The sequence below is a fragment of the Salvelinus sp. IW2-2015 genome, linkage group LG4p, assembly GCF_002910315.2.
Source record: "Salvelinus sp. IW2-2015 linkage group LG4p, ASM291031v2, whole genome shotgun sequence".
In the NCBI taxonomy this organism is placed as follows: domain Eukaryota; kingdom Metazoa; phylum Chordata; class Actinopteri; order Salmoniformes; family Salmonidae; genus Salvelinus; species Salvelinus sp. IW2-2015.
In genome coordinates this window covers 14,365,073-14,391,727 of record NC_036841.1, presented here as the reverse complement: position 1 = coordinate 14,391,727, position 26,655 = coordinate 14,365,073, and the positions used below count along the sequence as shown (strand labels likewise).

The 26,655-nt window shown below is 41.4% G+C and overlaps 1 pseudogene; it reads right to left on the bottom strand.

The window, feature by feature from the left end:
* Positions 1 to 10,935: 10,935 nt before the first annotated feature.
* LOC111957259 (cell surface glycoprotein MUC18-like) overlaps positions 10,936 to 26,655 on the bottom strand; it is a 73,298-nt pseudogene continuing 57,578 nt past the window's right edge.

The window sequence follows — 26,655 nt, the reverse complement described above, 5'->3', positions numbered from 1 at the left end:
ATTCTTACATAGTACCTCCTCTGCTCCAGCCCTGCCCAGCTCAGCCCAAAGCAAAATCGCCTGCAGTACTAGCGCTTCAGTGCTAACTGGAGCCCCTGCAGTCTCCTGTCCGGCGCCCTCTCAAAGCTAGCTCAATGCTAACTGTGTGACTCCGAGCCCTGCACTCCACGTGATTTCTCAAGAGTGTCTGGACGCCTTTTGTAATGTGCTGCAGGGCCACTCTCCATATCCCACGTGGTGATGCTGATGGCTCATCGTGCAACCGAAGCTTTTTCTCAGTCGTTTTCGCGTCCTCCCGAGGCCTCTACCGAAATGTAATCGACACCTCGCAAAAAAAAAAAAACATGTACGTGTGTCTATATAAGAATTTAATATATAACAAAATATATATTAAATGTGTATAATGTATACATATATTTTTCCTATGAGTTCCGCTTCGAAGGTCTTTTTTCATGTCGTTCATGTTAAGGATAGGTTGCTGAGGACAAAGATAGTGGTTCTTTGAAACCGCTCTGAGGGAGAGAGCTCCCTTCTATAGTCCCCAGCCCTCACTTTGAGGAGAAAGACAGACTTGGTTTAGCATTTAGAAGCAGGCGTTTCCTAAACATTTGGCAACATGTCAAATGTGGCCTTTTAATGATATTGCTTCGGTACTTTCTGGGGAAATTAATGTTTGTGTTGCGCCTCAAAGTAGCATAATGTTAGTGTTAGAGGTCTGGACTGTCATCTCCAGCTAAGGTTGTAGCCCGGTGTGTGTTTGTGTGTGCGCTTTCAAGTGATCTACAGCTATGGGAAAGGTTAAACCCACAGGGTATGTGTCTTTGTCTGGGATGTGCCTTTGTCTGGGATGTGCCTTTGTCTGGGATGTGTCTTTGTCTGGGATGTGTGTACGGTGTGTCTGGCCATTGACTTGGCTAGTAGGATAATGACGCGTGATGGATGACCGAGTTCACGATTGACAATTTTGACTTAACCCCGGTGAAGAGCAAAGCTGTGTTTTGACTGTGTTATTAGCTATATGCATAATTTCCTACTGTGGGTAGCATTATTTCCTACATCGAATCACCTCATCAGTGATTTAGATGACCAAACTGGGACTGGGAAGCCTGTGTTTAGTTTGTTCAGTGAGACGGTTTTTAGAGGCAGTCCTGGCTCTGCTGTTAAGCCACACAAATGTGTGATACCAACTTCGGATGACTTGGATGTCTGTGTTAGCGCAGTGGAGGCGGGGGGGGTTCTCTCTCTCACTCCCACTCCCATTCTGTCAGATCTAATCAATCGAAGCCATCTGGGAGGTCCCGATTGGCCCATGTCCCAATCCCTCTTCTATTCCTGTGCAAAATGAATGTGGGTTAATCGTTCTTCCTCAAATGTAGTGCATCTTTCTAAACATACTTCTCTCTACCAATCGTCTGAATGGGAGGGGCAAAGTGTACTGAAATCTAATGGTGGGCAAAAAAGTATTGACGGATTCTATTAGAGGCCCAGTACCGGGCCAAGATTTTATGATGCGTTGAACACAGCTCAGATAATGAGAAGAGCTTCGTCCGAGATGTACACCGAAGCTGTTCAGCGTTGTGAGAGAAAAAAAATATGTCATCGATTTACTTTAATAATATATTATTATTATGATCATTATTGTTATTATTAATTCAGAAGTGCTTTACTGCTGCTACTATTGTTATTGCTATACTATTAAGCCTTAAATGTACATTTGTGAATATTGTTGTTTAACCTCCTCTTTTTTTAAAGTGACAGTATCTAATTTGTGTTCTTTATTTGGTGATGTAGCATACTTGAAAATGCGAGCAGCTTGGGTTGTGCAATTCAAGCTGAATTCAGTTGTTTTCTTATCTTTAGTGTTGGACTGGATAGCCTTTAGGGGAATTATGATGACGTCATAAATCGCACCGTCAGCATATTGACTTAAGTGGTAGCACCGGCAAAACGAACGATGTGATTGGTGAAAAGGAACAGTGCCATAACTCAGTCAGACGTCTGTATTGTAAATGCCTCTACTTTAAAGGGGAGTACATCTAATCTAGATGAAATTGGGTGTTGTGCAAGCTTTGTTATTAAGGATCGTCTTAATTGCACAGCTGCAAAAAGCCCAGTAGCTTAGTGAACAAGGACATGTTGAGACGCACACCCAAAATGTTGACGAGTCACACCCCCCCCCCAAAAGGGGAAAGAAAGTTTCACGTTCTATATAACTCTTATTTATTTTTGTAAACCTTTCCGGGTTGACAGGGTTATAAAGAGTTTTATTTTTCCTATAGAGATATTACAACCATTGTTTGGGTCGGGTCAACGCAACAGCAGGTTTTGTGGACCAGTTGGGAATGTGGACATTTTGTTCTCTGTTTTCACGGAGAGGTTTCCCAGGTTTCCTCAAAATCCCGGTTGGAGAATTCCCAAGTTTTAGGATTCCCCTCCCTGTTATTACTTCCTGATTTCAGGAAAACCTGGGAATTGTGGGAACATTTCTGGAATTTTGCAATCCGATCTGTAACTCAGGAATACCATATGTACACTAACCAGACAAGTGACTTTTCACATGGACTGTTCCGACTAGTCTTGACTCAATGAGTTGACAACACATTGTTAAACTAACGAATGCACTCATTGAAGGTGCACCATGTTCCTGTATGACTACATGATAGGTCTTCATTCACTTTGAGTGTTCCGATTCAGTGGTTATAGGGCCTTCAGAGTTTGAACGCAATCCACAAACCTCTATTTTTAGGGAGGCTATACCGATGAATATGTGAATGTCCACACGTATTGAATTGACAAAAGTAGTCTAACTAATTGTCATCATAACTTGCACATCATCTTGTGCTGACTTCTCTTACATTGTTGGTTAATATGTAAAAATTGCACTGGCTCAAATTCCCATATTTTTATCTCCAAGACAGGTACTATTGAGGTACATTGACTTCACCCCTAAAGGTGGAGAGGCTCTGATTCTACAGCCGCAATGGGCTGTAGAATCATCGTATAGGCTAGCTTCTCAACTGTATCTCAGTCTCCAGACTGGAAGAGGTTTGTGGTGTCCTTAGTTTATTTTTCTTCTGTTCCTAGTTGCCTTGAGCGAAACGTTGATGTAACTTTTGAGTGCACCATGTTCAATAGGGATTGTGAGGTTTCGCCTCCCGAGTGACAGCAGTCTAAGGCACTGCGTTGCAGTGTTGCGGCGTCACTACAGCCTGGGGTTTAATCCCAGGCTGTGTCATTACCGAGTCCCATAGGGTGGTGCACAATTGGCCCAGCGTTATCCGAGTTAGGGAAGGAGTTTGGCCGGTGGGGCTTTACTTGGCTCATCGCGCTCTAGTGACTCCTTGTGGTGGGCCGGGCGCCTGCAGGCTGACGACGATCGCCAGTTGACCGGTGTTTCCTCCGACACATTGGTGCAACTGGCTTCTGAGTTAAGCGAGCGGGTGTTAAGAAGCGTGGTTTGGAGCGTCATGTTTCGGATGACGCATTACTCGACTTTCGCCTCTCCCGAGCTCGTTGAGGAGTTGCAGCGATGAGACAAGATCTTAATCACAAAATTGGGGAGAAAAAGAGGGGTAAAATTACAAAAATAAATAAAGGGTTTGTGAGGTTTCAGAACGGAATCGCTTTTCCTTTAATATTAATTACTGTACTGATTCTTGTCTATGTATAAACATGTACAGTGCATTCGGAAAGTATTCAAACCGCTTGACTTTTCCACTTTTTTTTACTGCTTTATTCTAAAATGGTTTAAATAGTTTTTTCCCCTCATCAATCTATACGCAATACCCCAGAATGACAAAGTAAAACGTGGTTTTTATACATTTTTGCAAATGTATAAAAAACATTACATTTACATAAGTATTCAGACCCTTTACTCAATACTTTGTTGAAGCACCTTTGGCAGCGATTACAGCCTCGTGTCTTCTTTGGTATGAAGCTACAAGCTTTCAAAACTGTATTTGGGGAGTTTCTCATTTTTCTCTGCAGACCTTCTCAAGCTCTGTCAGGTTGGATGGGGAGCGTCGCTGCACAGCTATTTTCAGGTCTCTCCAGAGATGTTCTTGTCTGGGCTCAGGCTGGGCAAATCAAGGACATTCAGAGACTTGTCCCGAAGCCACTCCTGCGTTGTCTTGGCTGTGTACTTAAGGTCATTGTCTGGTTGGAAGATGAACCTTGGCCCCAGTCCGAGGTCCTGAGCGCTCTGGATTAGGTTTTCATCAAGGATCTCTCTGTACTTTCCTCTGTTTATCTTGCCCTCAATCCTGACTAGTCTCCCGGTCCCTTCCGCTGAAAAACATTCCCACAGCATGATGCTGCCACCACCATGCTTCACCGTAGGGATGGTGCCATGTTTCTTCCAGACGTGACGCTTGACATTCAGGCCAAAGAGTTCAATCTTGGTTTCATCAGAACAGAGAATCTTATTTCTAATGGTCTGAGAGTCCTTTAGGTGCCTTTTGGCAACTCCATGCCCGGCTATCATGTGCATTTTGGCTGAGGAGTGGCTTCCGTCTGGCCACTCTACCATCAATTCCTGCTTGGTGGAGTGCTGCAGAGATGGTTGTCCTTCTGGATCGTTCTCCCATCTCCACAGAGGAACTCTAGAGCTCTGTCAGCGTAACCATCAGATTCTTGGTCACCTCCCTGACCAAGGCCCTTCTCCCCCGGTTGCTCAGTTTGGCTGGGTGGCCAACTCTAGGAAGAGTCTTGGTGGTTCCAAACTTCTTTAATTTAAGAATGATGGAGGCCACTGTGTTCTTCGGGATCTTCAATGCTGCAGGCATTTTTTGGTACCCTTCCCCAGATCTGTGCCTTAATAACACAATCCTGTCTCGGAACTCTACGGACAATTAATTTGACCTCATGGCTTGGTTTTTGCTCTGACATGTACTGTCAACTGTGGGACCTTTATAGACACACGTGTGTGCCTTTCCAAGTCATGTCCAATCAATTGAAATTACCACAGGGGGACTTCAATCAAGTTGTAGAAACATCTCAAGGATGATCAAGGGAAACAGGATGCACCTGAGCTCAATTTCGAGACTCATAGCAGAGGGTCTGAGTACTTAAATAAATAAGGTATTTCAGTTTTTTATTTTTAGTACAATTTATTTTATTCATTTTAAAATAAGGCTGTAATGTAACAAAATGTGGGAAAAGTCAAGGGAATACTTTCAGAATACTTTCCGTATGTGCCTTCAAAGTATTTATACCCTTAGACTTATTCCACATTTTGTTGTTACAGCCTGAATACAAAATGGATTACAAACATTTCTCACTCATATACACACACTACCACATAATGACAAATTGAAAACATGTTTACAAATTTATTGAAAATGAAATGCAGAAATCTCATTTACATAAGTATTCACACCCCTGAGTGAATATATGTATGAACAACCTTTGGCAGCGATTACAGCTGTGAGTCTTTCTGGGTAAGTCTCTAAGAGCGTTGCACTCCTGGATTGTACAATATTTGCACATTCTTTAAAAAAAACTATTCTTCAAGCTCTATCAAATTGGTTGTTGATCATTGCTAGACAACCATTTCCCACTCTTGCCATAGATTTTCAAGCCGATTTAAGTCAAAACTAACTCAGCCACTTGTGAACATTCACTGTCTTCTTGGTAAGCAACTTCAGTGTAGACTTGGCCTTGTCCTGCTGAAAGGTGAATTCATCTCATATTGTCTGGTGGAAAGCAGACGGAACCAGGTTTTCCTGTTTTGCCTGTGGTTAGCTCCATTCCGTTTTTATTTTTTTTATCCTGGAAAGCTCCCCAGTCCTTAACGATTACAAGCATACCCATAACATGATCCAGCCACCACTATGCTGAAAATATTGGGATTGGTGCTCTGTTGTATTGGTTTGCTCCAAATATAAACCTTTGTATTCAGGATAAAAAGTGAATTTCTTTGCCACATATTTTGGAGGGTATTACAACAGGATGCATGTTTTGAATTTTTTTATTCTGCACAGGCGTCCTTTTCATTCTGTCACTTAGGTTAGTATTGTGGAGTAACAACAATGTTGTTGATCTATCCTCAGTTTTCTCCCATCACAACCGTTAAACTCTGGAACTGTTTTAAAGTCACCATTGGTCTCATGTTGAAATCCCTGGGCATTTTCCTTCCTCTCCAGAAACTGAGTTAGGAGGACGCCTGTATCTTTGTAATGACTGGGTGTGTTGATATACCATCCCAAGTGTAATTAATAACTTCACCAAGCTCAAAGGGATATTCAATGTCTGCTTTTTATACCACTAGGTGCCCTTCTTTGCAAGGCATTGGAAAACTTCTCTGGTCCTTGTGGTTGAATCTGTGTTTGAAATTCACTGTTCTTCTGAGGTACCTTACAGATAATTGTATGTGTGGGGGTACAGAGATGAGGTAGTTATTCAGAAATCATGTTAAACACTGTTATTGCACACAGAATCAGTCCATGCAACTTATGTGACTTGTTAAGCACATTTTTACTTCTTTAGGCTTGCCGTAACAAAGGGGTTGAATACTTATTGACTCGAGACATTTTCAGCTTCTCATTGTTAATGAATTTGTAAACATTTAGAAAAATATTTTCCACTTTGACCTCATGGGCTATTATGTGTAGGTCCGTGACATAACATCTCAATTGTATCCAGTTTAACTTCAAGCTGTAGCACAACAACAAAATGTGGAAAAAGTCGAGGGGTGTGAATACTTTCTGAAGTCACTAAGTGTATACTGACTTTTTTTCTACATACTATACCAATTTGTGCGACGATACTGTCACTTTAAAAATGAAGTGTATAGTTACTGATTTAAAATATGTGAAAATTGCTATGTTTCATTTCATTTAGCATTCCTGTACATGTCAGATTTTATATTAACCCCCCCCCCCAAAGGTTTTTGTTTACTTTTGTGGATAATTTTGTGCGCAGTGCCATATGTTTAGAAGTGTCAGTAATGTTCTCCTGATGACTAGAATAAGGTATTGTCTGACGAGCGAACATGGTTTCAGCACGTTGGTCTAACAATCTAAGATAGTCCAGTATTGGTTCTTACCTATACGCCTTCTCTGCCTATGGGACGACGTCACCACATTACACATCAAACTCCTCTCCCCAATTGGAATTGTTCCATTTTTTTACCAGAAGAGGGAGCTGTCTGTCCTCGATGCCATTTTTCTCTTCAACAGTCGAGGCGGTTCTTGAACTTTTTGATGGTTTTTAACGCTCATCACTTTGGAAGTATGCACAGTGCTATACTGTTTATTAAAAGAGTAGGTAAAGACGTCATGTCTCAGTTTAACGGTACTTATCCATAGCTGAACACAGTCCTTGAGCAATCTCTCTCTACTCTGGTTCACACGTGTCGCAACACCTGTGTTGCGGAGAAATGCATTTTCTTCAGCTATACAGTTTTTAAGCCATGTTTTATACATAACATGTTATTGGCTGTTGATTGTGCCCCAGGCTTGCTGGCTTGGGCTTTTGGAGGAAACTTGGCCAGTCCCAAATCAAACACTAGCCCCCTATGTACCTTTTAGGAGTAGTGTGGTAATTGCTCCCTCTTACCTTCTGATAGGAAAAGAGGCATTTTCTGCATATTGTATTTACCGAATTCCCTCTCCTCCCTAAGTGCATAGGGGCTATGGGTCGGTTTGGGATTGGGCAAGTGTCCGCCTCTCTCTCGCTGCCTTACTGCTTCAGCTTTTCTCACTACCAAGGTCTAAACTGCCATCAGTGCTCCGACGTCCGCTTTGGTTTAAAACATCTGTCTCTCCATGTATGTGGATGGTCCGATAATGTGGACCTTTTTGGAGTCCATTGTTTTTTTGTTATGCATTTTCCATTTATAAACGTATTTATTAATTTACCGCTGTACTCCTCCCCTAAAACGTCACGAAATCCTGTTTTTCTTTTCTGGAATTTGAAGCATTTTTCTTTTCTTAAAAAAAAATTAAATATGCATTGTTACGCTGCATTTATTTAGTCCATAATCATTTATCTTTATCATAATCTATATTTCCACTGTATCCATTATCATAGACATCCCTCAATTTGATGCAATCATGTCTTGTCACTTGAATCACAAAGAAAGGACAGAGAGAACCTCAGTTGGGCAATGCCCTGATTCTCCGCCCTTCTCCCGAGTCCCGAAGCATGCAGTCATGGATTTAACAATATTGGAAACTACCTCAAACGCTTACACTGACTACTTTTAAGTCCACAAATGGGGAGGGTGCACTGTGCAAATGCACACTTTGGGAGAAGGRTGGAAATCGGAACGCAACCTTGGACTTTAGGTTCTACGGTGAACTTGAACATGTTTTAATTGTCAACATTGGTGTGCGCTTTTCCTCCATTTCATCTTCCAGTGATAAGCGGACAATCTGCCAGTCGACCTACAACAGTCATCCCTGCGTGAACACACCTTGGTAAGAATTGTTAGCACCGTTGTAGTGTTCTTAAGAAAGGTCTAAGATCCGTTCTGCATATTGGCCCGGTACACCCAATTCTTGTTGCCCTCATCTTGGTATCGATTAAAAATAGAATAAAACTCCCAAATCCATTACTTATCTGAATATGTTTTAGTACTCTTGGGAAGAAATGTGGGAAACATGGGAGATGACCAGCTACTGTAGTACACCATACATTCCTGTCTTCACAAGCCGAAATTGATCTTCTCGTCTAGCTATGTTTTATATTTGGAGTATATACAGTATTCTTTCTATCAATGTCTTGCTAGTCCTGTTAAAAAAACGGAAAGTTGCAGGTTGTGAAGATGTACAATCTTTTCAGGCTTGAAGAGAGACACGTTTTTCATTGAACATGCATTTTTATTTGGCATTTTCTTTGTAAAAACGTTTTTTTTWWAAGTTTTTTTTAAACAAAAGGAATCCGTTCACCTGTCCTGAAGTTAATCAGTCTTTGCAAGTCATAGACCATTACAAACAATTTTTTTTAATTATCAAAAAGAACACTGATAGTTCTTGTCAAAAACATCAAAAAATCTAAAATAGTGAAAAGGGGAGATATTGAAGGCTGTAATTAGACAGTACAGAACTTACATTTTACTTCAATCAATCAAAGATTGATGACTGTCATACTTTTCTACTCAGATTGTACCGTAACACATTTGATTGGGAGGACCATGAGTAAAACTGGTGTCCCTAATGATTTGATGCAGACTTAAGCAAAACCACCTTTTGACCTGTAGTGTCTTTAGTTATTAATAAGAGTAGCTCCTGGGTTGTGTTTTAACATGGCCATGAGCGAGCTCTTGGAATCTCACCTGTTGTGATTTTAAGAAAGCTCAAACTAAGGAGTTGTGTTGTTATCGAGTCATTCTCTGGTGTAGAAATGTTAGTGGTCTGACCAACTGATAAAACAAATTCTTGCAATTTTGTTTGCAGAATGAAAACTACTAGGTATCATAGCATAGCATTTCAGAGGGCTTCTGTGTAAAACACTATCAGAGTTTCACATTTAGTCCCTGTTCAGATGACTTTCATGTGGTTTATATTGGTGGGGAAAAAATAAGAAACCCACGCACTACTCTTGCTGGTATCACTGCTCTTTACCAAGCTTTACATATTGGCCTCAAGGCCTTCGTCAGAGTAAAACATGTAAAATGCTAAAAACCTGACGAAGGCCTTGAGGCAGATRCKKRWAKMRCWGYKMTWYMMGYATCTGCCTCAAGGCCTTCGTCAGGTTTTTAGCATTTTACATGTTTTACTCTGACGAAGGCCTTGAGGCCAATATGTAAAGCTTGGTAAAGAGCAGTGACGCTAGCAAGAGCAGTATGCGGGTTTCCTCTTTTTTTTGTCATGTTATTCAACTGTTACCATGCACCTGCAACAAAGTTGGCTCAGATGTGCGAGTGCCTGTTTGAATTTTAAATATAGTTTATTTGCCATTGTGGAGAGTGGGGTAAGTTGAGCCATTTAAAAAAAAAAAAAAATGTTTAGCATCACTCAATCAAGGAAAATATAGTGTTCTTTCTAACAAAGTTTTCTACATGTATGTCAGAATGTTGTGTATCCCTGGAAATAATACTAATGTAAACATTAGTTTTGAGAACAGCTTGTCCAAAGAAAGTGGTCTCTTGGCACAACGTACGTATGGCGTAAGTTAAGCCGTCTACACATTTCTGTACTGAATGAAATATTACTACTACTTCTCTTAAAACCATGTCTGACTTTATTTCCCAAACACAATTCAACACGATCACAATAGTTTTTTTCTTTTAAATAATTTGAAGCATCTTTTAACACCACTTAATTTTTTAAAACACTTAACAGGCCAGGTCCTGTTAACCCATATCCCAGCGATAATGTCTGGCATTACGCCTGGGAAGAAACAAACTTACATTTGCTCAACTTGCCATTGGCTCAACTTACCCCAAAGCAAACATTGACGATATTAGCCTTTTTCTTTTCTTAAAAAATAAATAAATATGCATTGTTACTATTAGCCCTCATGCTAGGTTTAGGACCTCATATTGAAGCTTATAGAGACACCAACTGATATGTGTGTGTGAATATAACAATCTTAAAAGTATCTACTTTGGTTTAGATACAAGCATCATGAACCTGCTAACACAAATCCATTTGATTTGGTGAAGATACGTTTTTTGGGACCTAACTTGCTTACCACTTTTTACATGTGGTTTCTTCCTTCACAGACTCCCTGAAATTATGACCTCTTCCCATTTTGGTCAAATTATTAGTTTTATGTATGGTTTCCTAGAAACAAGGGTGGCTAAACTTACCCCTTTGGCTCAATTTAACCCACTCTCCCCTAGGTCAAAGAGCCATTTTACCTTTCATCAAAAACTAGCTAACGTTTCACTCGCATTACACACGCAAACACTCCTTCACCCAACTTAAACCAGAGATCCACATCCAAAACAAACAAAACATGACAAAAAATTATAACAAACTAAAGAAAATCAGTGCACTGGATATTTTCACAAAGAATGATAAAACAAGTGTGAACGAATGTAAGCTATTCTGCTAGCTGTGACTTGTAGAATGAGGCTGAATGTATAAGGCAGACAGATGTTTACGAACTGCAAACTTATCAGCGTGATTCTAACCTCTTATTTACAAACAGTACAAGAACTAGACAGCAGTTTATGGAAGAAAAAGTAACCAATAACACTTTGGCTTCATCGGAGCTCTGCTATTGGCTCTGGTAGTACAAAAGAACCCAATCCTGGATATTTCACTACATATCCTTTCTTCCATGAATAAATCACTGATTTGACCTGATTTGGATAGGCCTTCGCCTATCCAAGTCACGTCAGCTCAGCGATCACTCCAATGAAGGAAAGCAGGAAGGATATATTCAAACAGGGCCCATCTCTCATAAGATAAGAGGAGGATACAAGGCCTTACGTGTTCATTCACAAAGCCAAAAACAAGCGTACGGTTAGTTTCAGGGGTAAGTAAAACAAATAAAAAATAATAAAAGACTAAACTCAAACGGAATTTGCTAAATGATATGTGATGTCACGACCAATACTGAAGTCCACTTTGAGAACATAGCTCTAAAGGTTGGAAGTTGGTTTACATGGGTAGATGAAGCAGGCTATATACATGTAGACATGGTAGGTAAGCCTGTCATTAGGCACCCATGGCCCCATGGTTTCAGTGTACAGACTTTAGCAAAGTAGGAAGTGAAGGCAGGCAATCACGTGCAGAACAACAGCAGGTGGACCTCCTAGAGTAAAGCTAGCTCTGGTCCAGGGCGTTAGTTCACGTTCCTCCACTATGCTGCAGAGGAACGCGCCTTAACGCCCTGCACCAACAAAAAAAGCACCAAAACTAGCCATGTCTTTTTAAAAGGTTTTTCTTTGGTTATTTTAAATAAAGAAATATATACAGGATATAATATATATGTACACTTCATAAAGAGCAGTTCCAGGCTGATCTTCAGTGATTGGTTGCCTGAGTTGGCATTTGGATTAAGGTGTGTATATATATATAAAACCATCCTTATTTTGTGCTCTAACTGGGTCTTATGGGTGCATAGAAGAAGCCCATTCATAAAAATTGCTAGGCTGATCCTAGATCTGCATGTTCTATGTTATGCAAATGCTAAACATGACTGAACATAACGTAGCTATCTCCTTTGTTAGCCACTGCCATGCTAAAGAACTAAGAATCTGGGAATCAGGTTAGAGAACTGCAGCACATATCAGATGGGTTGTCCAGGGAGTTGTAGGCCACAAGGCATCAAAGGATCCATCCCACCCTGAGAGAGTGAACTAGGCTGGGAGCAGCTGCAGGAGTCGCCCCTTCACACAGCCACACTCACTTCTGCACGTCCATGTACTTATCACCCTTTACTCCAGAGGACGGACACACACACACACACAGAAGCGAAACAATGTGTAAATGTGTTAAAGGTTGTATCATAGGACAGCTGGTAAGGAACATTCAACATCTTCAACACAACATTGCATTGTATTAACCACTAAAGTTCAGATACTAAAAGATACAATTTTAACTATCATTTGGATGAGTGGTTGTACAATTTATAAGGAAGGTTAAAAAAAAATTGCCAGTGTCCATAGTTACCTGGTCACTAGGGGGCTTCTTGTCTCCGTTGACACCTAAAAGCACGGCCTCCTCCGTGTTGTCATTATTCATCTCCACCATAGTGCTGTCCTTATTCAGTTTGGTACTAGAGAGAGAGAGCGCAGAGTCACCAGCATGACCAATGTAATACCCTTTATACACTACTAAGCCAAGACAACCCGAGCTGGGCTGTTTATGCCTCCAACATAGTTGCGATACTAAAAAGGACAAGAAACTCTCTGAGCCAGCACAGTACGGTTCGGGTCAGCACAATAGTGTGAAACGGTATCTGATAGAAATGATAATGACACATCAGGTAAAATCATGAAGGGAAAAAAAATGACAATGCGCTATTTTAGAGGTATCCTCTAAGGCATTTCCAACAAATTAAGCTATCTGATAAGGGGTCATGATTCCAAAATATGGTTGCAAAATTACAAAAACCTTCCCTAAAAATGCACAGTTCTTCCAGCAATTCTGGGTGGAGGATTCCTGGAAAACCTGGGAATTTTGAGAATGCTTCTGGAATTTTGCAAACCTTAAATAAAATAAAATTGTGGAATACACACTTACAGATCCTGCTTGCCTGAACGCCCACATGGGATCTTGCCCGTCTTGTACAGGAAGTACAGCACACTGCCAAGGATAGCCAGCAGGAGAATACAGATGATGATGACAGCGATGATCACACCGCTGCCCTCTGGTGGGACAAAGAATAAAGAGGCAGAACCACGGGTCATTTCCTGTCCGGTAATTGCTTCGTGATAACATCGTCCTCTTAAGGAGTTTCAGATTTTTTTTGTGTGTGTGTGTGTGTACGCGCACACGTGCGTGTCCATGTCATTCAGGAGTGTCGCTTGTATCATTCAGAGACAACAGCATGCACAGGTGGTGGTAATGATGAACAGGCGTGCAGTCTCTGAATAGGTTGTTCATCATGGAAGAAGTTCTTTACTGAGGACTAAAGATCAGTCAGAAGAAACACTTTCCAGAGTTGTGCTGCTTGGTTTCTCTGTCAGAGAATACCAACCAGAACTACAGTAGGAGGCAGCAGGACAAAGGGAGAGAGAAAGAGCGGGGGAAGGTAAAGAGGTAGATGGGTGCACTTGGGGATGGACCTCCCCTGGAGGAAGGATGCAGATTTAGATGGATGGATCCATTTCCATCAAGGTACAGAATGGGTGATGCCACTCCCTTCTCACAGGAGGGGGTTTGTACTCAAAATGCTCCAGATGCAAATGGGACTTTTCAGCCTGGTTTAACAAAAACATTTTGGGGGTTATGTTTCTGATGAATCATGAAGCATCATTCAGAGAACATATTAAAATGATAGCATTGTAACTAACAAAGTATGAATATTAAAAAAACGAATTCCAGATTTCATCTAATTATATTTTTCCACTTGATAATTYATAAGTATCTCTCCACATAGATAAAGTTGTGTAATACTGTACTTTTTCAGACAGTATTACAAAGTCACAAACAGAGAGATCCTATTAAATTATCAATTATTCCATGTCACAAGTGTTGCCTCCTGAGTAGAGAGTACAAAGCCCTCCCCTGCATAGAGAATGAGGGTGCTGTGGAGAGAAAGAGAGAGTGTGGAGGGTGATGGTGGTGGCTGGGGGTTCAGTCTAGGCAGTGTGAGCTGGGTGGAGCGAGGTGTGGGCAGGGCAGCCTTCTAAGCGTGCTAGGTGGGTGGCAGCATCAAGACCCAGGACCAGAAGTCACAAACCTTTCTTGACTCTCTTCGGAGGAGTTACTGGGGTTACTGTTGTTACTGGACAAACCACACGGACACAGTTATCACGATAATACAGCAGCTCTATGGCAACCTAACACTGTTAACAACTGTGAAACAACCGCCTTGTCTACTTAGCATGGCCCTAATCACTTATCGCCTTTGTTACAAACACAGATAGGCAGGAGACAGGAACCAGGAACGGCTCTGCAGTCTGCACCAACCAAAAAAATGCCCTAATGATTTCCAGGAGCAGCAGCGCTGGCTATTTAATCATATTTTGTCATCAATAAAACAACAACAAACAGGATTTTCCCTCAGAGGGACGGAGGCAATGATTTCCTGGCGTGACGTGAGYGGTCCAATGAGGTAATGGGAGTCAGAAGACTATGTTGAGTGCACTTTAACCATCAACACACAGCTACAGTTTCAGCCTTGATCCTGATCTGTGTGCGAACAAGACAGATCTTTATGCAATAGGGCGATATGCAACCATTTAGTGAACATAGTCCGAAATAGGATGACCGTGCAGTAAGAGTTCTATGGCCGGTTTCCTGGATCCAAATTGAGCCTAATCCTGGACTTAAAAGCGTGCTCAATGACAGCCCAGAATCTCCATTGAAATTGCTTTTTAGTCCAGGTCAGGACTAGTCAATCTATCTGTGTCCGGAAAGCCGGCCCATAAAGATTCAATTTATTCTAACATCTAATTATGACAGTTATCAAAGAACACATCAGGATGTGTTCGTATTATATGACTGATCAACACATGGAAAATAAGCAGCTCTCGCCCACCAGTTAGTCAATAAAAGGTTTCTCAACCATGACCGTCCTCATCAGTATAAACCTTAATACACCCACAGAGACCTTTTTGAATTCTGATTTTGGTCATTACTAAAAGCACCTGTCGCATTTTTCATTTTCATTCCTTTTTTCCCCTGCCTGACTCGCACAGAAACAGCTAAACTAGACCATCAACCGCTCAACAACAAAATTGTGAAAAAAAAGGTGCGCGCATGACTGATGAATGAAGTTCCTTGTTGCGATAGCACGGTCGTCTTTATTGCAGTTACGCTGCACAGGTGATCAGATCTCCCAACGCTTGCCAAATTCTAAGCGTCCCATTGATATGACATCGCGATCTTCTGGAATGTGCAGCATGACCGCAATAAAGACGACGCGATGACAGTGAGTGTTATATCCTAAAAGAGTGGTACGCTTACCTGTAGTACTGGGATCTGACGAGGTCGTTTGGACAACTGAAAACAGGCAAAGGGAGAGTGACACTCCTGTTAGCACACTGACAGTTAAAGGAAAACTAGGAAAGGGAAAGGGCGATTCCTAGTCGGTTGTACAACTGACTGCATTCAACTGAAATGTGTCTTCCGCATTTAACCTAACCCCTCTAGCAGCTTTACTRAAGATGATTTGAGGCTCAGGTTCAAGTTTTCTGTCCATGTTTCCATGAATTATAATCATTTGGTTGTTAGTATATTCTGCCTGTTCATTTTCTCTTAACAGTCAAACCGGACATGTTGGCATGAAATATACAAGACATGACAAATAAGACAGTGGAGAGACAACTTACTGGCTTTGATGCTGAAGGGGAAGGAGTCTGTGCCATGGACGTTGGAGGCGTTGCAGTTGGCTGTGATGTCAGAGGTCACCTTGACGCTCACCACACTGAGAACCCCGTCCTCTGTCTGTCTGTGGGACACCTCCTTCAGGATCTAGCACACACAGGGAAATAAAGCACAGATAAGACCAGAAACCAAGACATTGTCTATGTCCCAAATGGCATCCTATTCCCGATAAAGTGCACTACTTTTGCCCAGAGCCCTATGGGTCCGGGTCAAAAGTAGTGCACTACAATGGGAAAAGGTGGCCATTTGGGACAAACAAATGCAGATATATCGGTTCAGAAAGGAATGTTGAATATGAGTTGCTTTGTCTATTAACGTTGTTACAGGAAATGACCCAGGTAGCCAGGATCGGAACAGATCTCTGTGTAAATAGATCAAAAGGGGGAAAAAACCACACCATTGTCCCTCTTTCCTTCCCAGCCAGTCTAAACATTGTCTGTATGAGCTGACCCAGAGAAGCCCTCTTTTCCTGCTGGTCTGACTGTCTGTCGGTCTGTCTGCTTACCTGTGATTCGTCAGAGGAGCTCCAGGTGATGACAGGGGTTGGGTATCCTCTAGCGTGACAGCTCAGGTTGAGGAACTTCTCTGTGACCTCCTCCAGGACTGTGTCTGCTGACTCCATGATCTCTGGGGGTCCTGCATGGAAGAGGGGGATGGAGGGTTAGTTGTGTGTGTGTGTGTGTGTGTGTGTGTGTGTGTGTGTGTGTGTGTGTGTGCGTGCGTGCGTGCGTGCCGTGCGTGCGTGCGTGCGTGCGTGCGTGCGTGCGTGCGTGCGTGCGTGCGTGCGTGCGTGCGTGCGTGCGTGCGTGCGTGCGTGCGTGCGTGCGTCGTGCGTGCGTGCGTGCGTGCGTGCGTGCGTGCGTGCGTGCGTGCGTGCGTGCGTGTGTGTGTGTGTGTGCGCGCAGGCTACCCTGTACGTGGACATGTAAAGAGCCTCTGGTCTCCAGTCCTTCCAGTGAAGGAACCTTCACCACACACACGTACGTCCCGCCATGTCAAACACAGCGTCCTTCAGGGTCAGTGTGTGGCCCTCTGCAACTTTTTCTCTTTCTAACAACACACACACACACAACAAACACACACACACACCACACACACACACACACACACACACACACACACACACACACACACACACACACACACGTCTATGAGGGACACAATATAAATCAAGCAGCCACACCTCTTAAAGAACCTTTCTGAGATTCGAAAGACATAGTCGAGACAGATATCAGGGGGCTGTGGGAGCTGTTTTGTTAGAAATTAGCGATCATAGTCGGCTGCTGAAAAAAAACACGTGTTATGGATTTRCATCCTCTGCCTTATTGTGGATCGAGAGTTACTTATCTCACAGAACACCGCAGGAGTTATTTAATGGAAGCCTCTCTAACGTAAGCCAGGTAGAGTTTGGCATATGTCACGGTAGCTGTCTTGGCCTCTTACCTTTCTTTTTCTTTTTACTAATGTCCTACCACTGGTATTGAATAAAGCTTGTGTGTCTATGTACGCTAATGACTTAACATTATACACGACAGCTACCACAGTAAGTAAAATCACTGCAACACTGAACAAAGAGCTGCAGTCAGATCTAGAACAGGTGGCAAGTAATAAGCTAGTCCTAAATATATCAAAAACTAAAAGAATTGTATTTGGGACCAAACACTAGCTAAACTCTTAACCTAATCTAAATCTTGTAATGAATAATGTGGCAATTGAGCAAATTGAGGAAACTAAACCTGCCTGGTGTAACCCTAGATTGTAAACTGGGAGGTTCAAAACATATTGATGCAACGGCAGCTAGATGGGGAGAGGTCTGTCCGCGATAAAGAGCTGCTCTGCTCTTATATGGTCAAGTGCCTCGAAGAAAAACAGGCAAATTAACCGCATCACTACTTGTCTTTGTGAAAGATGTTGCCATGTTGAAGGCAGCCAATACACAGCTCAGACATCCATACATACCCCACAAGACATGCCACCAGGGGTCTCTTCACAGTCCCCAAGTCCAGAACAGACTCTGAGAAACGCGCACCACTACTGTACATGACCACATGGAACTCTCTTCCACACCAAGTAACTCAAGCGAGCAGGAAAATCAAACTTCAAAAACAGATAAAACAACACCTCATGGCAGAACAGGGAAAGTGAAGAGAGACACACGCATACACACACACTCTAAAACACACATTCTACACACACACACACACATTGTAATTTTGAGGTACTGTAATTTACCTTGAACCATTCAGTGTGTGTGGGCAGGGAGGACAGGGCATTGCAGGTGGCCATCAGCTCCTCTCCCCGGGCCATGACGTGGGTGTCTTTGGGAATCAATACAGCCGGGTCCAGATCTATAGACACACAACATGCACTGTTAAGAACACTGCTACACTACTCTATATACAGTAGTCCAATGTTAGTAACCAGATCGAAGGGGCAATGGTATACATTGTTCCCATGCAGTTTCACATTCGCGGGACCACCAGTTTGAGAACCACTGCACTACATTACACTACATTTCACTACTGCAATAACTAGGCCAGGAGTTTTTCCGGAGACAGGGAATAACTCTAGGCCCTAGTCATAGACTATAACGAGGGTCCTAAATCTATCCTGGTCATGTCACCACTTTTGGGGCTACTAATAATGACTAATGTCCCAGAAATTGTACCAGAGGAACGTCTCACTCACAGTCAACRAAGAGCTCTGTGTGCCCTACGGTTTCTTCATATGTGTCCAGGTCCAGTGCTGTGCACGTGATGTTGCCGTTGCTTAGACGCATCACGTCTTTCAGGACCAATACGTTCAGCTCAGATTTCAGCTCTTGCTACAGAGTGGGAGTGGCATTTATAACACACATCAACAGTGTTGTGTATGAACACAGACATTCATTCATCACTTACAGTAAAAGCATGAATAAATGTATATAGTTCTGTTTATGGTTGGAGACACAGATTTATTTATTTTTTTACATGGGACTAGGAGTAAGCATGGGTTTCTTACCATATTGTGCATGAATGTAAAGGGTGGTTGAGGATTCCCGTTGGCACGGCAATGAACCTCAACTGTGTCCCCTTCTTTGACACGCCCCTTTGGTGACTCCACCCACACATCAAGCGAAGTGGTTGGATCTGAAGAGATTTTTATTTTATTTAACCTTTATTTATCCAGGCAAGTCAGCAAGATGTAAGACCTAGTTCTTGTTAACAAAGATGACCTGGAAAGTGGCAAGTGTGGCCATATCAAGTTTGGCACAAAACAAGAGAGACTTCACAACTTGACAGAAACACGTGGCGACAGCACAAACAGTCAGAAAGTAAAAACGTTGCCCTGTACCATAGTTGCTTGCATTTATGATTCATACGTCTCGTTGAGACTGAACACGATTTGAGATGGCAATGTACTTGTGTAAGTCTGTGCATGTGTATAGTTTTCTACTGTCTCCATATGAGGGGGGACACATTAAGAGGGTGCACAGTAGACTCACAGTGGACAGTGATGTTGATCTTGTTGGTCTCCGTCATCTTGGTTCCACCAGGGACGAGGTAGCTGACTTCGCAGTAGAAGAACGAATCCTTGTCTTCCTTGACCACATTCAGGTGAAGTTCACTCTGGACAGTGTACAGACCACTGGACTCCTTAGTGACCAGGGTCACCACACTGACCTCTGTGAGACATGCAGCACATATGGAAAACAGAGATACTTGAGTTGCTGTAGAAGTGTAGATGTTGATGTGTGCCCAATGGCCAGGTTGAATACATGGGGTGGTTTACTATCGCTTCCTTTTACTTTCTATTTTTAAATGCAGTTTTTCTAAATGAATATTTTCAGCTCAAATCCACAGCCGCATCTCATGTTCAGGCACATGAAACAGACATCTGTTTTTCCAACAGGCATGATCTGTGTTGTAGTAATCGCGGATCTTTGTTCTTTAAGTTCACTGTCAAATTCTTGACTGAAGTCAATCTGATTTTCATATTTGACAACAGAAAAAATATGTTTGTTCCTTGTGAGATCCGAGGCATGTTTACTACATTCTAAATGTGTTTATTATTGTCACGTTGCCCAGCACAAAAAGCAGGAAGTGCGTGAAGCAGATGTGGAATAGCTAGCTGTTTTATCAACTCTGTTTCACCTAGCGTAGACACTAATGTCAGAGGGTGTCTATGGACACTGTGGTCAAAGCCTCGTCGCACTCACCGCCTGGTGTGTTCTGCAGTGGGCTCTGGTCACGGTACCAAGTGATGTTAGGCCTGGGGTAGCCATTCTTAGCCTCACAGCTCCCTATCTATGGTGAAAGATGACATGACACGGTCAGTGTGTAAACCCTTTTCTCCTCGATTTTGGGGATAAAAAGCTTCATTTGAAATATTTTATACAATAAAACCATCCTACTTTTAATTTCTCTAAATGGTTAGTGCTACAAGTCCTCAAAAGTTACAAGCCCTTACCTTATCCACATGCTATACCCTGAAGTCCTCACTGACCGTAGCTATCGCTAACAATGTGTTTGTTTGTTTGTTTTTACCTTAGATGGATTCGTATTGCTGACAGAGATCCCAGAGTGCACCCCCTCAATGTTTGGACGATCAGGTGACGCTAGAGAGGAACAATGGATGACATCACATAGGGAGCGATAGCTAGGATAGTCCAGGACTAGGCTAAACCTGGGTCCAGGAAACTGGTCATAGCAATAGGTGCATTACACTCTTACCGAACACCTTGAGCATGGTGCGTCCCTCCATGTTACCCGCTGCCATTCCGTTGACTTGGCAGATGAACTCTAGCTCATCCTCCAGCGCCACGTCCCTGATGGTCAGCGCCACCTCGCTGCTCTTCCCCATCCCGTTCACACTGATCTTGTCTGTGAACTGCCCGTCCCGGTCGACTACCTGTATGTTCTTGTCTCCGTAGTAGATCCTCGAGCGGATGTTGGTCTTCGTGATCTACGATCGAAGGTTGAATTTAATTGTCAATTGGAAAACAGGGCAGAGACAGAGGGGCGGATGCTTGAGATCCATGGGCGTAAAGTAAATCTTTGTGCCCATGTAAAATCTCCCATTTACATCAATGTTAGCTGTCGCATAAATGTACAGATGGATCTCAAGTTAGGACTCAGCCCAGAGAGCTAAGAGAGCATGTGTTCATTTGTGAAASGKGGATCTGAGATGGAAGGAATGTGTTAGCCTGGTTGTCAGATCTGTTGGTCCTTTAGCCAACTGCTAACACAGTTAGATTTGGCAACCAGGCTAACGTGTGTGTGTGCGCGTCTGTCCATGTGTATGCATTTGTGTGTGGGATTACTCACCATGTACCACTGGATAATGACATCATCGTGGTTGTCTGAGACCGTGAACATGCAGGTGATCTGGGCCGTGTCCCCAAGGAACACCTCCACTCTGTCCTCCATGTTCACCTCCACCTTGGCCCAGGCTGCTATAGAGACAGAGTTTGAGATCAATTACATTGCTGGCAGACTGCAGAATCAGTCACGTTTAAAGCCACTTTGCACAATGACGTGAAAGTTTGTAGCTTTGATCATACTTTAGTAATCATTTATGTGCCAACATTAACGATGGAAACCACAGTAGGGGGAAACTGCGCCGATGGCCACCCCACCACTGTCTTCTAGCACACGTGCAATGATGTCAGACGGGAAAAAACAGTGTTAGTTGTTTGTAGTAACTTCTTTGTTTTTGTAATATCACAACTTGAAAGAATGTATGCGCGCGCGCACACACACACACACACACACACACACACACACACACCTGTCTCTTATACACATCTAGATGTGTATAAGAGACAGGCAACGAAAAGCTCATAATGGTCAAAGAATAAATAGTCTATGACAGGAATTCTGGGAGCCCACCCATGGTCATATTAATGTGCTGCATTCCAGTGTGTCACTGTTCAGGAGGGAAGAAAGACTCAATTTACAGACAGCATAGTGAGCCAGTGTTCGGCTCTCTCACAGAGGAATGAGCGGTTTTCCCCTCCAAGCGTCTCACAGCGTGAGGCATCGTATGAGGACACACAGGCCAGAAGGGCCATTATGCGCTTTACACACATTATGCACTTTACACACATTATGCACTTTACACACATTATGAACTTTACACACATTATGAAAGCAGACTCCTTCCTATAGCGTAATCTAGTACACTTCACTTCCGGTTGAACACGAAATGAGGGAGAGCTCTGTTTTGTTGTTTTGGAAAGTTTTGAAAGTGTATTCAAAAGTTTCTTAGTACGAAAGGAAATGCCAACAACGGACAGTGAGCCATCGTGCTCATGCATAAAAATAACTAGTAATGAAAGAAAAGCATTGCCAGTTTGAATTTAGAATTTTTCTTCTTTGTTTTATAAGAAACATTAATGTTGAAAATTCCAAATTGTTTGCATAGTTAACTTACACACAGACAGCTCTGACACACACACTTACCCCACCAGACATGCCATCAGGGGTCTTTTCACAGACCCCGAATCCAGAACAAATTCAAAAAAGTGTACAGTATTATATAGAGCCATTATTGCATGGAACTCCCATCTCATCTTTCTCAAATGAACAGCAAACCTGGTTTTAAAGCAATACCTCATAGCACAACGCCTCTACCCTATTTGACCTAGATAGTTTGTGTGCATGTATTGAAATGTAGGCTACGTGTGCCTTTTTTTAAATTGATGTAGTTCTGTCCTTGAGCTATTATTGTCTATTAATGTTCTGTATTACGTCAAGTTTCATATTTTGTGTGGACCCCAGGAAGAGTACCTGTTGCTTTCACAACAGCTAATGGGGATCCTAATAAAATAACACAGAATACAAAAAAAAATYGAGATTGGTAATGACCCCTTGCTGTGCGTTTAGACTTTTCCGCCAAGATGCAGCGTTAATTAGTCACTTTCAGTAGCATGCTGTGAGTTAAGAGAAAGAAATGTGGCAAGTCAATCATGTGCTTTCTTTTATGTGGACAGAGTGTGTGGGTGTGTGTTTGTGGGGGGGGGGGGGACTTATTGGATGCATGGTCTACGTACATGCACTGTATGTATGTGTGCGTATCTTCATTTTCACTTTAATAGGTGAGAGTTCACATTGAGGGCACATTAACACTCACTGAGCACTTTTGATCTCAACACCGTCCAGTCCTACAAACATACACACACACACACGCTTCTCTGGACCCACCAGAGGCTAATGGAGGAAGAAGGATGTAGTCTTAGTACAGTGATTCAATTAGGTATCCCCACAAAAATATTTCCTGTGCATTAGCAACGGAACAACAGGCCAATGCTGACTCACTCTGAAGGGGTCATGTTTACAGTCATCATGCTCCAATTCTAAAGCTATCCTCTCTATATACAATACCAGTCAAAAGTTTGGACACTTACTCATTCCAGGGTTTTTCTTTATTTTTAGTATTTTCAACATTGTAGAATAATAGTGAAGACATCAAAACTATGAAATAACACATATGAAATCATGTATTAACTAAAAAAGTGTTAAACAATTCTTCAAAGAAGCCACTTTTTTCTTTTTTAAAAATGAAATATKAACATTTTATTTCAATTTTCTAGGTGTAACGTTAGCTAGCTAGCACAGAAAACAATAGCTGAGGACATCGTCAAAGAATCCATCCTACTATTGACATTTTTCAGTTTTCCTTTTTTATAGATTTTTGAATATCCGAAACATACAATATACTTGCAGTGAAGCCGCTCAACAACTACATCATACCAGTCATCCAACAGACTCCTATTCAGAGCGACACACAGAAGCATCCAGGCTCAATGCAATGCTCAAGGGCACGTTGACAGATCTACCACCAGGCCAAAAAACGTGACAGTACTATTTCTAATGTCAATTTTAGATCAATGCTATGCATTTTCACCCATTCCTGAACCTAAAACCAGAAACAGGCTACCTGAGGGCAATACCAAAATAAATGGTCTATTGATTCTGTATCCTCACAACAAAATCTGCAGAGCTTCGATGATTTTATGCCCCAAATATTCAACATTTTGTTGGTGGCAAGAATTCTATATAATAATTTTAGCTGAAATGCACGAAGTCTTGAATCTTGCGTTGTTTTATATATCAACTCATACACCCTGTACCATGGAATCGGTACATCAACGATCTCTTCCCAACTATTTTGCAATCTGTATGGCACAGTTGTCAACATCCTGGTCCTCAAAATTAACTGGTATACGTTCCTATTTATGCTATTTTTATTCCTCTGCCAGTTTTGATCCTTTATATTGGGCAGACTGACCAGTTCCCTACCTCCTCCCGCTGCCRCCTGCCTCCTCCATTTTTGGGGTAATGCTGTAATCAATTGGTTGTACTCTTGGATTGAGCAGATCTTCCCGTACAATTCTGATAACTCCATGAAGAACACCATTCCAATTTACAATATAATTTAAGAACAAAATACTCTTTTCAAACATCTTTCCCACAAATACAGGTATTTTATCAACCAGCACATTTGAGTTCAGCCATAATATTTGTTCTATCTTTTCAGGGGGATGAAATTGAAATTGTAGCCAGCTCTGCAATGCTTGTTTGAAAAAGAGAGATACTTTTTTTTAAAGTATCATTTTCAATTAATCGAAAATGAGACATTGCAATCTGCACAAAGGCAAAAATCATTTTTAAACAATGGATGAGCTTTTYTTAGTAATCTACTTGAGAACCATTTAGGGTTCAAGTAAAACTTTTGAATAAGTGAAGATTTTAGAGAGAGGTTTAGTGCTTTTATATTTAATAATCTCAACCCACCCAATTCAAATGCATTATATAGATAGGCACGTTTTATTTTGTCTGGTTTAGCGTCCCAGATAAAGCTGAATATTTTTTGCTCATGATTTGAAAAACAAATCATCAGGAGTAGACAGTGCCATAAGTAAGTGAGTAAACTGAGATATGTTATGACAAAGGAGTTAATCAGGGCAATTTTTCCACAAATAGACAGGTATTTTCCTCTCCATGGTTGCAGGATCTTGTCTATTTTTACAAGTTTTCTATTGAAATTCATTGTGGAGAGCTTATTTATATATTTTGTGAAATGAATACCAAGTATGTCTACTTCACCATCAGCCCATTTTATAGGTAAACTGCATGGTAATAAAAKTTGTATTTTTTAAAGATCCAATACGTAATATTGTACACTAGGTTTTAGCCCAGAGAGTACAGAAAAGTTATCTAGATCTTCAATGAAACATTGCAGGGATATAGCTTGCGGACTTAATATAAAACTTGAGTCGTCGGCATACATGGACACCTTTGTTTTTAAGCCTTGGATTTCTAATCCTCTAATGTTGTTATTGGATCTGATTGCTATGGACATAACGAATAGATATGGTGACAGTGGACACCCTTGTTTAACTGCTCTTGACAATTCAAAACTCTCTTAGAAGTAGCCGTTATTTACTATTTTACACCTGCTATACATTATTTTTACAMATTTTTAAGAGAATTACCGAAATTGAAAAAAGCCAGGCATTTATAAATAAAATCCAGTCTTACTTTATCAAATGCCTTTTCAAAATCCGCTATAAATACCAGGTCTGGCTTCTTAGATGTTTCATGATGTTCTATTATTTCTAGTAGTTGTCATATATCCAATATATCGTCCATGTAAAAAACCTGTCTGATCAGGATGAACAATACCTGGTAAAAAAAATACGTTTAATTCTGAGTGCTATGCATTTCACTAGTATTTTTGCATCACAACATTGAAGTGTAAGGGGCTTCCAGATTTTTAGATAGACTGGGTCTTTATATTTGCCACCTGGGTCTTGTTTTAATAATAGAGAAATCAGACCTTCCTGCTGAGTACCTGACAGACTACCATTTCTATAGGAGTAGTTAAAATAATCTAACAATGGAGCATTTAGTATATAAAAAAGGCTTGATATACCTCTACCGGTATGCCATCAAGCCCTGGGGTTTGTCCAAACTGAAAGGATTTAATAGCCTCAAAAAGTTCTTCCTCTGTAATTTGGCCTTCACACTGATCTTTCTGTACATTTGTTAATTTTCCATTTTTTTTATATTATTTGGAAATAATTCCTTACCGTAATCTTTATTCAGTGGGAGAGGATGAAACGGAAAAGAGATCATCTGCCTAAAATAATTAGCTTCCTCTTTTAAAATATAATTCGGAGAATCATAGATGACTCCGTCTTCAGTAAAGAGTTTCTGCAAATTATTTTTGTTAGCGTTCCTGTATTGGAGATTCAGCAAGAATTTTGTGCATTTTTCTCCATATTCCATCCAGTAATAGATTACATTAGATCGTTCTTGAATAAGTTCCTCAAGTTCTTTTTGTTTTTCCTCTAACTTACTTTGTATCTCTGTAGAATTGTTTTTTATTGCTATCTACCTGTACTATTAGTTCATGGATTTCCCTTGTTAGTCTTGATTCTTTAGCCAGAAACTGCTGTTTTATTATTGATGAATATTGTATTGGCCTCTGAAGGTACATTTTAAAGGTATCCCAAACAATWAGGGGATTTGCTGAACCTATATTATACTGGAAAAACTCAGTTATAAATTATTTTGTCTTAGTTAAAAAATAAGTTGTCCTCCAGTAAACTTTGATTAAATTTCCAATATCCCCGTCCACGTGGAAAAACTATAAGAGTTATGTGAATGCCAATTAGATGATGATCTGATCGCATTCTGTCTCCTATTAAAAGTTT